The sequence below is a fragment of the Balaenoptera acutorostrata genome, chromosome 4 (assembly GCF_949987535.1).
Source record: "Balaenoptera acutorostrata chromosome 4, mBalAcu1.1, whole genome shotgun sequence".
Taxonomy (NCBI): Eukaryota; Metazoa; Chordata; class Mammalia; order Artiodactyla; family Balaenopteridae; genus Balaenoptera; species Balaenoptera acutorostrata.
Genome location: NC_080067.1, coordinates 56,078,300 through 56,096,323, shown reverse-complemented (window position 1 = coordinate 56,096,323; position 18,024 = coordinate 56,078,300).

The following is an 18,024-nucleotide window of genomic DNA, read 5'->3' as shown; positions in this document are numbered from 1 at the left end:
CTCTCCAGGTGAGGCAGGAAGGGAAGGATGCAGATTAGACAGTTTTTCTCTGCATTGTCTCTTTTCCGACTGTGAGAAGTGGCACACCTGGGATTTCTTAGTTACACCACCAGCGAAGGAATTCAAGAAGGTCAGGATGGTTTCCCTCACTTTGGAGGCAAAACCACTTCTCGTACGGGGGCTTCTGGATACCAACTGTTGCCTTATCAGTCAGGGACAGAGTTGTACCCGGAGTTTGAGAGTGTGCCAATCACTTTGCCCTCTCTTGCAACCTATACAATTAAAATACTTTATACTCTTAAATCCTTCCTGAGGTGAGGCCCAGTGCTTCAGCCAGAAACCTCAACAGAAGGCTTTATTGCATCATCTTAAAGCGACATTCTTATAATTAATGAAATCTGTTACCTTGAATATTCAATTCCTACCAATACATAATTTTAACAATTTGTTTTCATTACCAGGCTTCATGACCATCTCCTCAGACCATTACCTGGGTCTCTTGCCAGGATCACACTGGCCCTTGAAACAGGAACTTTTTAGTATTACCCCAGCAATACTAACAAGAGCTCAGCAGTTAGAGGTGATTGGAGAGCTTCCACATTGTCAGTTTTGTGCCGCTCGGACTTGGGGTCGAGGCCTGCACCTGTGAGACAGGTGCACACACATGCACACACACCCCACAGAATCTCAGGCTAGAGGTCTGAGTGGCACTGATTCATGTTTCTGGCTTATATTTCAGCTTACAAGTTTCCTGACCTCAGGTTTCTACAGTGTACCAGCAGGAACTACCTCTCAGATCAAGCCAGAGATGGCCATGGACCATTTGTAAGAACATCTAGGACTCTTCGGAAAATCTCAGTCTATAGACCCTTTGGCCCCTTTCACCTCTTTCAATCTTCTCTCCTGGACTTCTTCCTCTCTCCTGAGGTACCTTCCCAATGCCTGCTACCTCCAAAATCTTTAGAGACCACTCTCCTCATCTCAACCTCCTGTCCTCTTCCCCTTACTCCAGCCTTGCCCCCCATCTAAACTTCTGCTCCAGTTCTTCCTTGAAAGCAGTATTATAACAACTAATATTTTTGACACTTGCAGTTTAAAAAATATAATTATGTTGAACCCAAACAACCCTGTCAGGATGGTATAATTATCTCCATTTTAGCATAAAAACAAATGTAAGGCTCAGAGGTTCAGTGGCTTACTCAGGTTACAGGGTAATTGATGGACTCATGGCTTCCTGTTCTGCCTGCTGGGGTCAGACCATCAACCCTGCAGGCTCTGTGACTACCTGGGCCATGGTATTCTCTCTACATCAGTCTACTTAGGCTTCCCAAAGGCTCTAACAAGGCATGAGAAAGCTTCTTTCTTGGAGTCCATTTTCTGAATGAGAAAGAGCAACTCTTAAGCAAGTTTGCAAATGGAATTTTATGTGTATGTATATATATCTATACACACACACGTATATGTATGAATTTTATCTCACTTTTCTTTCTCATCTCATCACAGCCTTACTCCCACTAGAGATAATCCAGTATCTTCTCAATAATTTTTATATGACTGTGTTCATTAGAGAAGGTAGCATCTGGGCCAGTGTTTAGATTGGGTGGTGTGAACTGGTGGGCTGGGTTCCCACTTTGAGCAAGGCCCTGCTTTGGACTAGCTGGTGACCGTGAGGGCAAGAGTCTCCTCAGTGCAGGTACCTGGGAGGGAGAGGGGGAGGAGCAGGATGGGGGAGGAATCCTGGGATCTTTTTCCAGTCTGAGGTCCGTGGAGAAAATGGGTTGGGGGCAGACGCTGAAAGCATTATTTTCACAAGCAACTTCCTGAGACTCATGACACAAGCAATGCTCGCTCAGGGCCCAGCTGGGAAGGTGTAAGGAAGAGGTGTGGGGAATATATCTCCTAGTTTTGATGGAAAAGAGGCAGCCTTCTTGCAGATGGAAGCTTAAAGGGAGCCCAGCGCATTTGTGCCTTGGAGGGAAGCAGCAAGAAGGGGCATGAAAGCAGCTTTCACCCAGGGGAGCAAAAGTAGTGGCTCTGAATTCTGGAGGCCTGAGTGGAAAAGGACTTATGTGAGACACCCCGGACTCCCACCAAAGTAATCTGAGGCCCCCTTTAGGTGGGGAAAAGACCAGGTCTTATAGTTATACAGGAGGGAGCTGGCGAGATGTGACTATTAACGGACCATGATTAGCCAGCCTTTGGGATGCTGGGGTACAAATACTGAAGAATCTCAACGTAAATTTTTGCTAACCTTCCAGTTTTTCATAAACAATATAACAATTGCACATGTCCAGTTTTCTTTTGGAAAAAAAAAAGGTATTTATTTGTCCACACAGTATAGCAGTTATAGGCAAATGTTCATTGAGAATGACTGCCTGTCAGGGACTGACGACTTTCTCAGTACTCTCTGGGCAATGAGGTAGGTAATGGGTGGGGGTGAGTTAGCCCCACCTGCCCACTCTCTCCTGCCCCAGGCTTTATAACCTCTGACAGAGTCCCCTGTGGAACCAAGGCATTTAGTCAGGAGGTGGGGCTTGGCTCATCCCTAATAGAATTGAGACAGAGAAGAAAATGAAGAGAATTTTCTGCATTTTTTAAACTAGTGCACTTCCTCGTTCTTTTTCTCAGTAAAGACTATACATTCAGCCTGAAGACAGGGCTATGTAAAAGAGCAGAAACACTGGAGCTCAGCCAGCTGGGTTGAATTCCCCACCCGTACCATGTGGAACGATGGACAAATCTCTTAAACACTGTGGAGGACTGATCCGTAGACAAAGGGCTCTTACTGTGGAGGGTGGGGCCACATCCCAATTAGAAACTGCGTTCAGACTGCCCAGGTGTGAATCCCAGGTCTACTGCTATCGTGTGACCTGGGGCCAAGTATTTAACCTTTCTGAACCTCAGCTTTTTCACCTGTAAAATGAGGAAAGTATTACTACCTCAGAAGGTTGGTATGAGGATGAACTGAGAAAAAAAAAGTATACAAGACCTATAGCTCCTGGCACATTTCATGCACTCAAAAGTATCGCTTATTAACTATGGATATTTTTGATGCACTTATGTTTATTTATACCTGAGCTATTATTTTTTAATGGGAATTTATCTTCCTTTAGTTAGAAGTTGTTTTTCTTTTTGAGGAGCCATTCTTATCCCTAACTGATTTAAGACACCCACTCCTAAATTCATCTTTGGCTTAAGGCTCTCTGCTTTGTGCTTTTCATGTGAGTACTTCTATTACAGTACTTATCACAGTGTATTTTAATTGGTTTTCTTTTTGTTTGTCTCCTGCACTAAATTATGGATTGCTTGAGGGCAGGGGCTTTGTTCCCAGAACCTAGCACATTGTAGGCCTTCACCAAATACTTGTTGGAAAAGTGTAGAAGTGAACAGATATCCTTATCTAAAAGGGATTTTGATTAGCAAAGAGAGAGACGCCTTTGATTAGAAGGAGATAGAAATCCTATCCTACAGTATGTATCAGAATATAAGTGGCTTGGCCTAAAGATAACCTGTAGGCCAAAACAAAGAGTCCTGGTCCATGTTTTCTAGCTCCAGCAGGAATGACTGACCCCTAAGGTTTTCCTCCAGACCACATGGCCATAAGTTTGATCTGGAAGGTGCGCCCCCAGCTTCAGTATAGTCTCCAAAGAATGTGGCTGCAGCCCTTGGGACTGCTTTATAGAAAATAGAGAACTCGACCTGAGGAATTGAACTTGACTCCTCCCTCTGCTATTGATTTACCTCCAAATGGTCTCCCCAAACCTTTCCCTCTGCTCTGTTCCCATAACCCTGGTTTTAGTTCAGTTCCTCATCATTTCTTGCCTGCATTACTGAATCACCTGGCTTACTGGTCTCTTCCATCCCATTCCCCACAATGCTTCAGATTGAGCATTCCACAAGGCAGGTCTGTCCCTATTGCCTGCCATTGTTCAGGATCTATCTGCTCCCTACCTCCCTCAGGATAAAGGCTGAATGGGGCTCACTAATTCTTTCAGGGTGGGTCCCTGCTTTCTGCCCATTACTCCTTCTCCATCTCTTCCTCCCACTCTTCATTTCCTTTAATCTTTGGACAGACTAATCTACATGAAATTCCAGATCAGGCCCCTCTCGCAAGTCCATGTTTCCATGTCCTCTAGGAAGTAATCCTTATCTCCTTCTAAGATGATTTACTATCCCCTCATTTGTTAGATACAAGGAGGTACCCAGAACTTTCCTCCACCATAGCAATAATCATGTCGGATTGAAATAAGCTAATTACTGCATTCATTCATCCAGCTTCCATTCATTCATTCTCTTATTCAGTGCTGTTATAGTGTGCTTACCAGGCACTCTTCTTGATGCCAGAGACACATATACCCATAAATAAGCCAGGAAATAATCCTGCTCTCATGGAGCTTACATTCTAGTAGAAGGAGAAAAGTAATAAATATATGAACAAATTATTTTCCAATAAAAATGTGATACATATTTTTGAAGGAAATAAATTGGATGAAATATTGATTATATAGTGTTGGGGTATGTGAGTAGACGGGAATCAGGGAAGGCCCCTCTGAGGGAGGTGATATTTGGGTAGAGCACAAAAGCACAATGAGAGGAAAGCTATGCACAGAACTGGTGATGGATGATGAGCCCCCAAGGAAGGACTGAGCTTGGAGTGATGGAGGAAGGAAAGAGGCCACTTTCCTTGGATCACATCATGACCCCCAAGTAGACTGTAGGCTCTCTGAGACCCTGGGCAGTATCTCATACTTACTATATTCACAGGGTCTAGACTGGTACCCAGAAACTAACAGGTGTTAATAAGTATTTGAAAGAGTAAATATGATTTTAAAATTAGATGCTCTTTGGTATCCACTCAAAAAGCTAAAAAGGTCTTATATTTTTGACAGCTTTTATCCTAGGAACTATAGTAAAATATTCTCCCTCCCCCCAGTTTTACTGCGATATAAGTGGCATATAATATTGTATAAATTTAAGGTGGACAATGTGACAATTTGATATATTTATACATTGTGAAATGATTACCACAATAAAATTAGTTAACTTATCCATCACCTCATGTAGTTACCTTATGTGTGTGTGTATGTGTGTGTGCTGAGAACATTTAAGATCTACCCTCTTAGCAAATTTCAAGCAAACAACACAGTAGTGTTAACTATAGTCACCATGCTGTACATTAGATCCTCAGAACTTATTCATCTTATAATTGAATGTTTGTACCCTCTGACCAACATCTCCCTATTTCCCCCAATTGCCAGCCCTTAACAACCACCATTCTACTCTCTGTTTGCATTTGGCTCTTTTAGATTCCACATATATGAGATCATAGAGTATTTGTCTTTCTCTGTCTGACTTATTTTACTTAGCCTCAAATGCCCTTAAATTTCATTCAGTCATTGCAAATGGCAGGATTTCCTTCTTTTTTGTGGCTGAATAATATTAATTGTATGTGTATATATATATACACACACACTCAATATTTTCTTTATCCATTCATCCATTGATGGACACTTAGGTTATTTCCATGCCTTGGCTATTGTAAATAATGCTGCAATGAACACGGGGGTGCAGATACCTTTCTGAGATAATGATTTAGTGTCTTTTGTATATATACCCAGGAGTGGGATTGCTGGTTCATATGGAAGTTCTATTTTTAATTTTTTGAGAAACCTCCATAATGTTCTCCACAGTGGCTGCACTAATTTACATCCCCACTAGCCGTGCATCACATTTCGTTTTTATCCACATCCTCACCAACATTTGTTATCTCTTATCTTTTTTTTTTTTTTAATTATTTATTTATTTATTTATTTATGGCTGTGTTGGGTCTTCGTTTCTGTGCGAGGGCTTTCTCTAGTTGCGGCGAGCGGGGGCCACTCTTCATCGCGGTGCGCGGGCCTCTCACTGTCGCGGCCTCTCTTGTTGCGGAGCACGGGCTCCAGACGCGCAGGCTCAATAATTGTGGCTCACGGGCCCAGCTGCTCCGCGGCATGTGGGATCTTCCCAGACCAGGGCTCGAACCCGTGTCCCCTGCATTGGCAGGCAGATCCTCAACCACTGCGCCACCAGGGAAGCCCCCATCTCTTATCTTTTTGATAATAGCCATTCTAATAGGTGTGAGGTGATATCTCATTGTAGTTATATAAAATATTCTTGTCTCCATTCTTGGGAGTTGTTTGAGGTTTCCTTTCTGGAATCTATTCTCTGTTGGTTGCCATTTTGGAGAAAATTGCTACCTGGTGTAGTATTGCAAGACCAGCACAGCAGGGGATAAAGTCACACTAGGGTTAAAATGCATTTTAGTAACCTGGCTAGTTAGTTAGTTCTTCTTATCAATACAAATAGATACAGTACCAAAATAAAGAAACAAACAAAAAACGCCTGGAAAGGGTGAGGGAAGCCCTTGGCTCCCAAACACCTTAAAGAAACAAGGCATTGTGAAGTATGTGGATTTTTAAAAGTAATTGGTTCTATTCTCTCTTAACCTCATCCTTTTTCTGTTGTCTTCTAATTAGTCAAAATCCTTATGATCTTTCCATATTGCATCATCAGTCACTACTGTATAGAGATCCACAGGATCTCCCTATTCCCATCCTCCAGCCTCACAAGGTCTTGAATATTGGTGGCATGCTTATACCTAAGTTCCTTGGCAGCCAGTGTTTTTATTTCCTGATGGAATCCTCCTTCTGAAGCAAAACTTTTGTAGAAGAAACCAACTTCTCCCTCATTCTGTTATTTTTATTTTAAAAAATTTTCTCTCACTGAGCCTCTTTCTGGAACAGTTTCCTACTTGTTCCTCAATAATAATGTTTTCTCCTTGATTCTCAATAGGATTTTCTCCTGAATCACCCTAGTGTACAAGAGATCTATGATGATATCAATCACCTCAGCCGATTCTACCTAACCTCTTAAGACTGATAATGACTGAATCAATGGTTTAATAATGTGTTATTTTTAAAAGACCAGTTTTATCTTTATTCACAGAAAATTCATTAAAACAAACTTAATCCAACACCAAGATTATTAAACATTTCTTTATATAGAGTACTTGGCCTCTTTGGAGTATGAGTGCAACAGGAGTCCCAGCTTGAGTCTTAGTAGACACGTCTGGCCAGCTTGTAGAAAGAACCCACCAGAAACCTACTTGAATGTGGGCTAAGAAGCATCCTGTGGAGAGACCTCACCATAAGAGAAGAAGGAGCCAGGCAAAGGAGGGGAGGGATGATTCTGAGTTCAGCAAAGTAGTTGTCACTTAGATTTAACTCCAGGCCTAAACCCCACTGGACTTATATCTGAACTCCGTAGAGAGAAAGTAGGGCTATCGTAAATAAAAACCAAGAGCAGCTTTACTTAAAAACAAGGTGCTGAGGCAAGAGCAGAACTGGCTGGCTACACAATGGCAAGAGAGGAATGAAACATTCTTGCCCACTTCCCAACACAACACGCTGAAGCTTTAAGCCTTTGACTCAAAGGGCTTTGTTGCCTTCACTACTGCAAAACACAGTGGGACCTTCAGACATGGTGGCATGCAGTGGTTGTCCAGTGGGTGGTGGCACAGCAGGAAATGCAGCTGGCAGAGCCAGGCCTCTCTAGGAGCACACAGTACACATCCAGGGGCATTCAGAAGTACTTGAGAAGCACAGGCAACTGAGGTTCTACAGAAGGATCCCCTGCAAGGTAGCGTAGGAGCCCATGGAATTTAGATTTTTATCATTAATGTGACTCCTTTAGTATCCTCAAGCTATGGAAGCCCGGGGAAACATGAGTTAAATAAAATTCTGAGATCTGTGCTGGGGCAGAAGTAAAGAATGCCTGAAGTGAAATTAAAGAACAACGTGACTACGTAGTTTTCTTCATATCAAAACTGGATATTCTGATGGAAAATAAATTTAGACCACAATCCGGCCACAAGTAATATATCCTTTTATATGTTTTGACAGAATAAAAAGCAAATCCAAGCTGTCAACTGGTGACCTAACATCTCCAAAAAACTTGTAAAGCAAATTAATTACAGAATTTATAGTTGCAAGCACATATTCCCAAGTTCTTCTGGGTTCATGTTTTTTACTTTCAAATCTTGTTAACTTCTAATATACTTATGATGTGGATTGTTCTTAATGCAGAACACATTTTAATATTCTTGTTTTTGGCAAGATTTTACACAAACATGTTACTTCCAGAAAGTGCCTTAGTAAGAAATGTTAATAGAAACACCTTTATAGTATTCATAGGCATTTAGTCTTTAATAATATATGGAAATCAGATTTTAAAATCCTATAATTGCTAAAATTAACAAATTAAGAAACTTAACTTTTATTCTTTGTAGTAAATAAGCACTATGGATAGGCATAGAAGATAAAAGAGAAATGAATATTAATTTAAAATTTTACTTTTTATTGATTTTTTAAATTACAAAAAATAGTGTTCTAATTGTAGAATATTTAGAAAATGTTGAAACACTTTAATAAGAAAGCAAACTACAAAACCCATAATCTCAATCTGTTGGAGATGGCAACTGTTATAATTTTTTGTATTTTCCTATACTTGTTTTATATACATATAGTAAAGAGGGGTTAATATTGTATAGTAGTTTTTATATCCTGTTGTATTTTCACCAACTATGTTTTCTTAGCTCATTTCTCTAGTAGTTTGGAAGGTACATTACATTTTTTTCTATTAGTAATTACTTTTGTTATTAAAAATTTGAAATATTTTTATCTCTGCTTAGCAAGGTTTAGAATGTAACTGTATCTATTAATTATCATCTGTGTAAAATGAGAAATCTTTTAGGCTTTTACTGTCCTTACTGTCTCTCCCCACTTCACAATTTCGATTGATGTAATCTGGAATTTAGATCTAAATTATTATTTTACATTATCAACTTTTCTTTGAAGATATTTTTGAAAATTGTTTTGTCTTATAAATATATTATTGACAGTTTTCAAGATGTTACTCTAGGTTTAAATAGTTTCCTTTGCTTCCTACAATCTCTTTTTATTATGGCACTTTCCTTCTGTTATTTTGATCCACCCCTAGGTTGGCTGGATTGTATCCCTAAACTGTGAGTATAATACCTTCCTAGAACTGGCTAATAGGAGAATACTGGTCTTTCCTACAAATGACCTCTTGACCAAGTACAACATTCTTTTCCTCCCAAGTTTGGAAGCCAGTCTTCGTTTACTGCTGGTATTTGGTTCTCTGGAGGAGAAGTCAATGATTTTTCTTCCCTTGGGGCAGTGGTTCTCAACCCTGGCTGCACATTCAAATCACTGGGGGAGATTTTAAAAAATATCAATGCCAAGGCTCCTCCCAGAATAATGAAATCAGAATGCTTAAGGATGGAGCCCAGACACTAGTATTTTTTAAAGGCTCACCCATGATTTTAATGCACTGCTGCAGTTGAGAACTACTGCTTAAGAAATAAGCTGTTTTTTCTTACCTCGATGCTTCTAGAGGTTTTTTTCTTCTTCTTAAATTTTGCAACATTCAACAGGATATATCAAGGTGCCTATGTCTCTTCGATACTGCCTGGTAACCTTTAATTCTACAAACTCAGCAATTTCCTCCTATTATTTCTTTGACTATTGCTTCCAACACATCCGTTCTATTTTCTCTTTTTCGTATTCTTAGGACATGTTGATTGGATTTCCTGCATCTCTCCCTTGTATTTCCCTTATTTTCTCTCATCATTTTATCACTTTGTCCTTATGGTGTCAGTGTGAATTCCGTATTTCTCTTTGGTATTTGGCCTGCTATCTATTGCCTTTAACAACATTTGTAATTCTATGGTTTTGTTTCTCATTTCCATACAATCTGCATTGACCAATGTTGGCAAGAACACTGCTAAGTCAGTTTGGCAAGAATCCCCCACCCTCCATATATGATCCCCCTCCATATCTGATCGGGTTCCTCATCCTACCTCACCCTCCAGGTGATACCTGATCACCTGGCCTGAGTTCAGCTAGAATCCTGTTAGGTCAGTTCAGCCAGAATCCCCCATTACCCCTGATATTCCCTCTTAGTCATTTTCCATCCACTGACCTCCATCCTGCTTCTTTGACCATAAATCCCCACTTTTCCTTGTATTTTTAAATTAATTAATTAATTAATTTTTGGCTGCATTTGGGTCTTTGTTGCTGTGTGCAGGCTTTCTCTAGTTGCAGCGAGTGGGGGCTACTCTGCTGAGGTGCACGGACTTCTCACTGCAGTGGCTTCTCTTGTTGCGGAGCACGGGCTCTAGGCGCGCAGGCTTCAGTAGCTGTGGCTCACAGGCTCAGTAGTTGTGGCTCACAGGCTCTAGAGTGCAGGCTCAGTAGTTGTGATGCACAGGCTTAGTTGTTCCGTGGCATGTGGGATCTTCCTGGACCAGAGATTGAACCCGTGTCCTCTACACTGGCAGGTGGATTCTTAACCACTGCGCCACCAGGGAAGTCTCCCCACTTTTCCTTGTTGTATTCAGACTTGTTGTATTTAATCTCTCTCCTCTACCTCAAAACCCCATTGTAGTAGTCTCCCTGAATAAAGTCTGCTTTTCTATTTTTTAACAAGTATCAAGAATAATGTTTTTCTTTAACATATTCTCAGTTTAAGTTTACAAAGCAATTAGTACTGGTTCTGGGTCTTTTGGGGTCATAGACACTTTCAAGAACTTGATTCAATTTGGATCCTATTCCCAGAAGAATGGCTACATCATAAAATTTGCAGGTAACTTCACAGACCAACTCTTCGGATCTCTGTGATCCCTACATGAAGGTTCATGAACCCTATGATAGACTCCTGGTCTAGATGAAGTTCTATCTATACTGACTTATAATCAAACAGAAGGTGAAAGAGACTGGCTCAGAAATTGAGTGTGTGTCCCTGTACACATGTTACGTCCATATGAAAAGGTGGTACCTCCACTGTTCTAGACTGGGTTTGATGAAACCTCTTTAAAAGGTTTTAGTGGTGTTCTGAAGGGCTGTCTGTCACTTATTTTCCAGTCATTCATTCTTGCCCTTTAGGTGTAATGAGCTGTATAACAGGTAGCAGAAATCACTTGGATTTTCTAGCAAGTACCCTTATATCCCCATCTTCTAAGTTTTACTTAGAAATTTAAAATACAGTGGTTCTAGCAAGAAAAGGAGCATCATTCTTTCTAATACAAGTGTACAGCTGCCACATCCCAGTTCTGATATATCACCGAGTGGATTTGCCCTTTCTGCCCTCTCACCTTTTTCTCTCCATGTATTATGTTTTAGCCTTCTAATAGAGCTAAGGAGACACCAGAAAAAAAATTATTTTCCTTCCTTTGTGGGTAAACAATATTTTTTCTGCCTGGATTCTGCCTTTATTTTACCTTGAAATTCAGACTTTAACCAGGATATGTCTAGATGAAGATTTCTATTCATTTATTTATTTTTTTCCTGGTATTTAAGAAGCTATGTTGATCTGCAGGTTAAAATTTACCTTCAGCTTATAAATGTTTTCTTTGTTTGTGGTTTTAAACATTGTTCCTCTTCTATTTGTTCAGATCTTTTTTTTTTCCAAAACCACCATTATCCACACAATGACTCTTTACTCTTCATGTGCCACATCTCTCTCTCTCCAAATGCACATCTTACTTATCTGTCTTCCCTATCTTATTCACTAGAGGAAAATGCATCAAGCTTATCAACTTTATTAATGATTCAGTTTTCTACATTGTCAGTTCTGCTCTCCACTGCTTCTGATGAAGAACAAAATCTCACAGTGGCATAATTAACTTCAAAATGCTTTTTCTGCTGAGTGCTTTGTGACCACCTGGAGGGGTGGGATAGGGAGGGTGGGAGGGAGGAGCAAGAGGGAGAGGATATGGGGATATACGTATGCATATAGCTGATTCACTTCGTTATACAGCAGAAACTAACACAACATTGTAAAGCAATTATACTACAATAAAGATGTTTTAAAAAATGATCTTTCTATCTCTCATCTAACTCCCTCCTCAACTCTGTTCAATTTATCTTTTATCCCTCATTTCCAAGCATACATATATTTTTTAAAATTAAGAGCATAATACACATGCATCTAAAAGTTTCTGTTTCTAAACTACATATGTTTCTTTGATCTGATTTTCCTCTACCTTTTGCATGCTCTGTTTTCTTTCCTTTATACTACAAATTCTCTGTGGGATTATGGCTAAATCTGGTAGTTGTTCCCCAATATCTATTTTCCCTTTGGCCCTAGTAATAGAACTCTGTTTTTTTTTTTTTTTTTTTTTAATGAGGATCTTGAATCAGATGCGTATGTTTGATTGATTGATTGATTGATTTTGGCTGTGTTGGGTCTTCGTTTCTGTGCGAGGGCTTTCTCCAGTTGTGGCAAGCGGGGGCCACTCTTCATCGCGATGCGCGGGCCTCTCTCGTTGCGGAGCACAGGCTCCAGACGCGCAGGCTCAGCAGTTGTGGCTCACGGGCCCAGCCGCTCTGCGGCATGTGGGATCTTCCCAGGCCAGGGCTCGAACCCGTGTCCCCTGCATTAGCAGGCAGATTCTCAACCACTGCGCCACCAGGGAAGCCCCAGAACTCTGTTTTTTAGCTGGGCACCTGGCACCTGAAATAAAACCTACATCTCCCAGACTCCCTTGCAGCTGGGTGTGCTCATAAAACTAAATTTCACCCAGTGGGAAGTAAGTGGAAGTGCTCTGTGTAACTTCTGGGAAGTGTCTCTAAATGGAATGGAGAACGTCCTTCGTTGTCTTTTCTTGGAGCTGGAATGCAGATATAATGATTATAGCTCAAGTAGCCCTCTTGGACAGTGGGATAAAAACCATGTGCCAAGAATGGCAGAACAGTAAGATAGAAGGAACCCACTGAGCAGCACCAAATCAGGCCTGGAGTGTCTACCTCTGGACTTCTTTTAGGTTATAGTGAAATAAATTCTATCTTATTTAAATTACTATTATTTTGGGCTTTCTGTCACAGCCAAACCTAGTCCTATCTGTTATGGGATTTCTGTTTACTTATATTTAAACAGTGCAATTCTTTATTTCCTCTGGAAACCAGAAGCCAGGTGAGGGAATTCTTTTTTTTTAAGTCTTTTCACTCTTTTTCTTAAAAATACTTTCAGGGACCTCTTAAAAAATTTATTTTTCCTTTTTCTTTCTTTCTTTCTTTTTTTTTTTTGGCTGCATGTCACGGCTTGAGGGATCTTAGTTCCCCTACCAGGTATTGAACTCGAGCCCCGGCAGTGAAAGCGCTGAGTCCTAACCACTGGACCACCAGGGAATTCCCCTCAAATCTTAAAAGAAGTCATGTGGCTAGTTCCTTAATCTAACAACCTCAGGGATCCGGGCCATGTGCCGTCTTGGAAAGGAAACTTCATCTCCATCATTCCCTTCCTTTTTTAACAGAAGTGTAACTTACATATCATAATTTGCATAAAATATTTTACATATATATGTAAATATATATGTTATATATATGTGTATGTGTATATACACACACACACACACACACACACAACTTACATAACACTGTGCAGATCTAGAAATAGAGTATTTCCTACCACCTAGCAGACTTCTTCCTGCCCCCTCCGCGTCACAACCCCTTGCTCTTCTGAGCTCTATCAGATTAGATTTTATGGCTTTGGATTTCACACAAGTGCAATCATATCGTATGTAAATGTGGCAGCCATGGAGGTATGTCACTCAGAGCTCCCTTTCAGAGAAAACCTGCCGCAAGGAGTCAGTTAGTTGACAGTCTCCAGATGTGAGTGCTTCAGGATCTGCCTCAGCTTTTGAGTCAAGATCATGTACTTTCTGGGTAGTGCCAGTTGATGACTGAGCATGGTGGCACAAGGGTTTGCCATTTCTGGCTATGACAGACCCATCTATGGGTAATCTTGTGTTGAAGCTCCTGACTGAGCTGGCCAAGATTTTCCCAGAGCTGCACTACAGGCTGAGGCTCTTTCTAGACAACTTTCCATCCTTTCTTCACTAAATGTCAGGCCTGAAGGCTTTCCCCGCCCACTCCTATTCCCAGCAAATCTTCTGCACCTCTAACTCAATCTTGGCAACTGCTTCTTGATGGACCCAACCACCATTCTACCCTTTTAAGTCTGTTTTCTTTTGCTTAACGTTAGGTTCAGACTAATCCTTTTTTTTTGCATACAGCAGTAGTTTTTTCTTTTTCATATGGATGTGAATATTCTAAAATATATATATTTTTGGCTTCACAAATAAAGCTGCTATGACCATCCTTGCGCATGTATTTTGATAGATAAAAGTACTTGTTTCTGTAGGGTATATACCTAAAAGTGGAATTCTGGGCCATAGGGTATAGATAGATTTTAGTAGACACTGTCAAACATTTTTCTAAATTGATTTTTTAAAAATCAGTTTACATTCTTACCAACTATTTATGAGAGTTCCGGTTGCTCTTCATCTTTGCCAACACTTCATATTGTTAGCTACTTCCTTTTCCCCTAACTGATAATGTTCACGCATATTGTTTATTTATCTATTAACTTTTCTAAAGTGACTGTTAAAGTACTTTACCCATTTTTAGTTCATTTTTCAGTTTTATTCTTTTATTTGATCTTATTCTTTATGTAGGCTGGATATGAATCCTTTGTCAGTTATATCTACTGCAAATACCTTCTACCAATCTGTAGCTTGCCTTATCACTCTCTTAATATTGTCTTTTAATAAACGTAAATTATTTGTTTTAATAAAGTTCAAATTTTCAATCTTTTATTTTTTGGCTAATGTTTTCGGTATCCTATTTAAGAAATTTTGCTCTAACAAAAATCATGAAGACGTGCTTCCCTCTAGAAGATTTATTGGTTTACTTTTCACATTTACATCAATGATCCATCTCAAATTAATTCTTATGTATTGTGTGAGGGTGAGGTCAACATTTGAAAAATATAGCCATCTAAACTCCAATTTATAAAGTTTTTTGTTTTTGCTTTTGTTTTTGTGTATTTTGTGAAAGGGCTGTGCTATTGACAGATTTTGTAGTGTAACTCCTATCTAGGGCTTCTGTAGACACCCCCAAGCTCTCTGCTAGTGTGTGATACAGCTGCCCAGATCAAAGTCTCTAGCCAGGTGCCCACTGTATCAGCAAAGATGCTGCTAGTGACAGCCTGCTGCTTGAGGGAGCCACTTAGGCCTCGCTTTCACGCTCAGCTCCACAGAGGCAGTGAAGGTCTCCAAAGCTCGGGGAAACCATCCAATAGCACAACTATTGCCGCCACGCATGGGCTTTCTGCTTGAAACATTTACCATTGTTTGCTACCTTTGCTACCCTCAAACTCATTCAATTTTCAAGAGCCAAAAGAACCACTGATGGGTCCTGCAGTCAGCCTCTGGGCCTCGTCCCTCCAGGTCAAGCTGCTCCTTGGTGACTGGCAAATTGGCCCTGGATGTCCTTTAATCTGGTCCCAACTGCACAGGATTTAGAAGAAATTCTTTGAAGTTTCTGGCATTTGTATGGTTTCCTTCTCTAGCTTCCAGTACTGATTTGGGGTTTTACATATTTTAAAATTTTCTAGGTCATTTTGGATGGGACTGGGAGGCAGGTGGTTCAAATATGTGCTCTCAGACTCCCATATTTCCCCTGAAATGTAGTAAGATGTTTTTTACTTTTTAGCCGTGTGGGGATTGTGGAGAAAATTCTTTATTTCGAGGAGAAAATAGTATTTATTTTTAATAGTAAACTATTTATTAATATTGGCAATATGTATTTAATACTCATTTATTCACTTATTTGTCATATATTTCACTCCAGTCTTTTTTTTCTAGGCACTTTTTGAAATGTAATTGGGATCTTGTTGTATATCAAATTTTATATATTACTTATAAAACTTTTTATTGTACTATGAGCATTTCTCCATGTTATTGATAACTTTTCCTTTATATATGTGTTATAATCCAATTTTTCTTTGTTATATGTGAATGCATATCTGTATTTGTTTGTAGAGACACAGGAAAAACTGTGGAAAAATATGCACTAGACTGTAAACAGTTAGGGGTGTGGATCTTACAGTAGGAGAGGAAGAGCATTACTTTTATTTTATAAACTTCAATATTGTTTAAAATGTTACCATAAAATGCTTTTTAAAATAAAAATGTTCTTTGTTTCTTTAATTTCTTAATTCAATGAATATATCATATTTTAGTACCCATGTTGCTATTTACGTAGTTTCTATTTTTCTTATAATGTGAATGTCTTTTGTTCTTAAAGCTTCCTACACACACACACACACACACACACACACATACACACTCCTTAGGATTTATTCCTGGAAATAGAATTACTCCATAAGAACATTTACAAGTCAAATACTTAATCATTTTCCAAAATACTTTTTCACTTTCTATTTACAAGCAGAATATAAAATGACCCTGTTTCAACTATAATTAGGTTTGGCAGTTTAAAGAACTAACAATGGCAAAAAATAAATAAAGTCACTGTAATAGCCACTTCAAAAAATTAAAAAATTAAAACCTAGCCCTAAAATTAAATTAGCACTAACAGTGGCTAAAATACCTAAGGTTAACAATATTTTTTATATAAGACCCACAAAGCCCTTGTATTTTGTTAAGTCCAGAGGTAGGACGATATGGTGTTTCATGAAATCATTAGGCATCCAGCTTCTCTGTATGTTTCACCGTGGCTGCCATCCTCAAGGTCACAATGATTGCTGGAGCTCCAGCCATTGCATCCCCATTCCAGACAGCAGGAAAGAGGAAGAGGGACACCAAAAGAGGAATAATTACTATCTGAGTCTATTTTCCTAAGGGACCTATTTCAAAGTCCAGCAATGCTTTGACATTTCAATGGCTTTATCTTAGCCATAAGGTCACACTTAACTACAAGGGAGGCTGGAAAATATATCCTTCTGTTAGAGCACATTACTGCCTCAAATAAAGCCAGGATTCTGTTACTGGGTAAAAAGGGGAGATGGACAATGTATAGAAAACTGGCAGGCTCTGCTGAACCACTGTATCCACCATTCTACTTTCATTATAATTAAATGTTTTCTGGTTTAAATTTCAGCTTTTTTGTTGTTATTAGTGACGTTTTATATTTATATACATACATAATACGTTGCACATAAAGTTCTCCAGGATGCAGATCCTGAAATGGAAATTTGTGAACAGAAAAGTTCTTGGGGTCAATACCTGTGGGGGAAGGGAAGAAAGCAGGACTGGACGGGGGAGAAGCTGGGCTGAGAGGCAGTCTCAACAGATGTTTCAGATAAGCCATAGAGAATTCTGAAGCTGGGACGTCTCTTCAGAATTGTTCCAAGTTGGGGTGATGGGAACAGGCTTTAATACCCTACATCGACCAGTCACTGAATGAAGGGTGACTGAGTAAAGGGAGCATGCCCATGGGTCAGGCAGCTTTTTACAGCCAAGGTAATTCCTAAAGCTGAGAGAGTAAGTCCCTTGGTCCAGAAGGGTAATTTGGGTGGGGCAATTTCATTTCCTCTTTTGTAACTTGTCTTTTCATTTCCTTTGCTCATTATCATAACCTAGCAGTAAATTTAAAAAGCACCATATAAAACTTCAATGTTCCTTTTAGTTAAATATTCCCTGTTTTGATCTGCACATCAAAACACTCAAGAACTGCCTATCTAGATTTTACACGTTAAGATAAATGCCACATTTGCTTCAAATTTCTGTCTCTCTTTTTAAAAAGGAAACAAATCTTTATCTACACAACTAAAAAGTCCCACCTCCAATCCCTTCCCATCTTCTCTCTCCAGAAATAACTACTGTCCTGTTTGTATACCTCCCATGCATGTTTTTATACTTTTAGCACAGATATGTAGCCAATGACTAACTTTTACAACTTAATAGATTATTAACATTTTAATAAATAATTTAATATTATTAATGAAGGTTCAAAATAAACAGAACATTATATTTATAAATATTACATCTAAATTTTCTTGCAAATCATAATAGAAAAGTATTTCTTCATGGAGCTACATTTGTTGATTCAATTCTCATTGTTTTTTGGTTTTGGTTTTTTTTTTGGCTGTGCTGTGCTG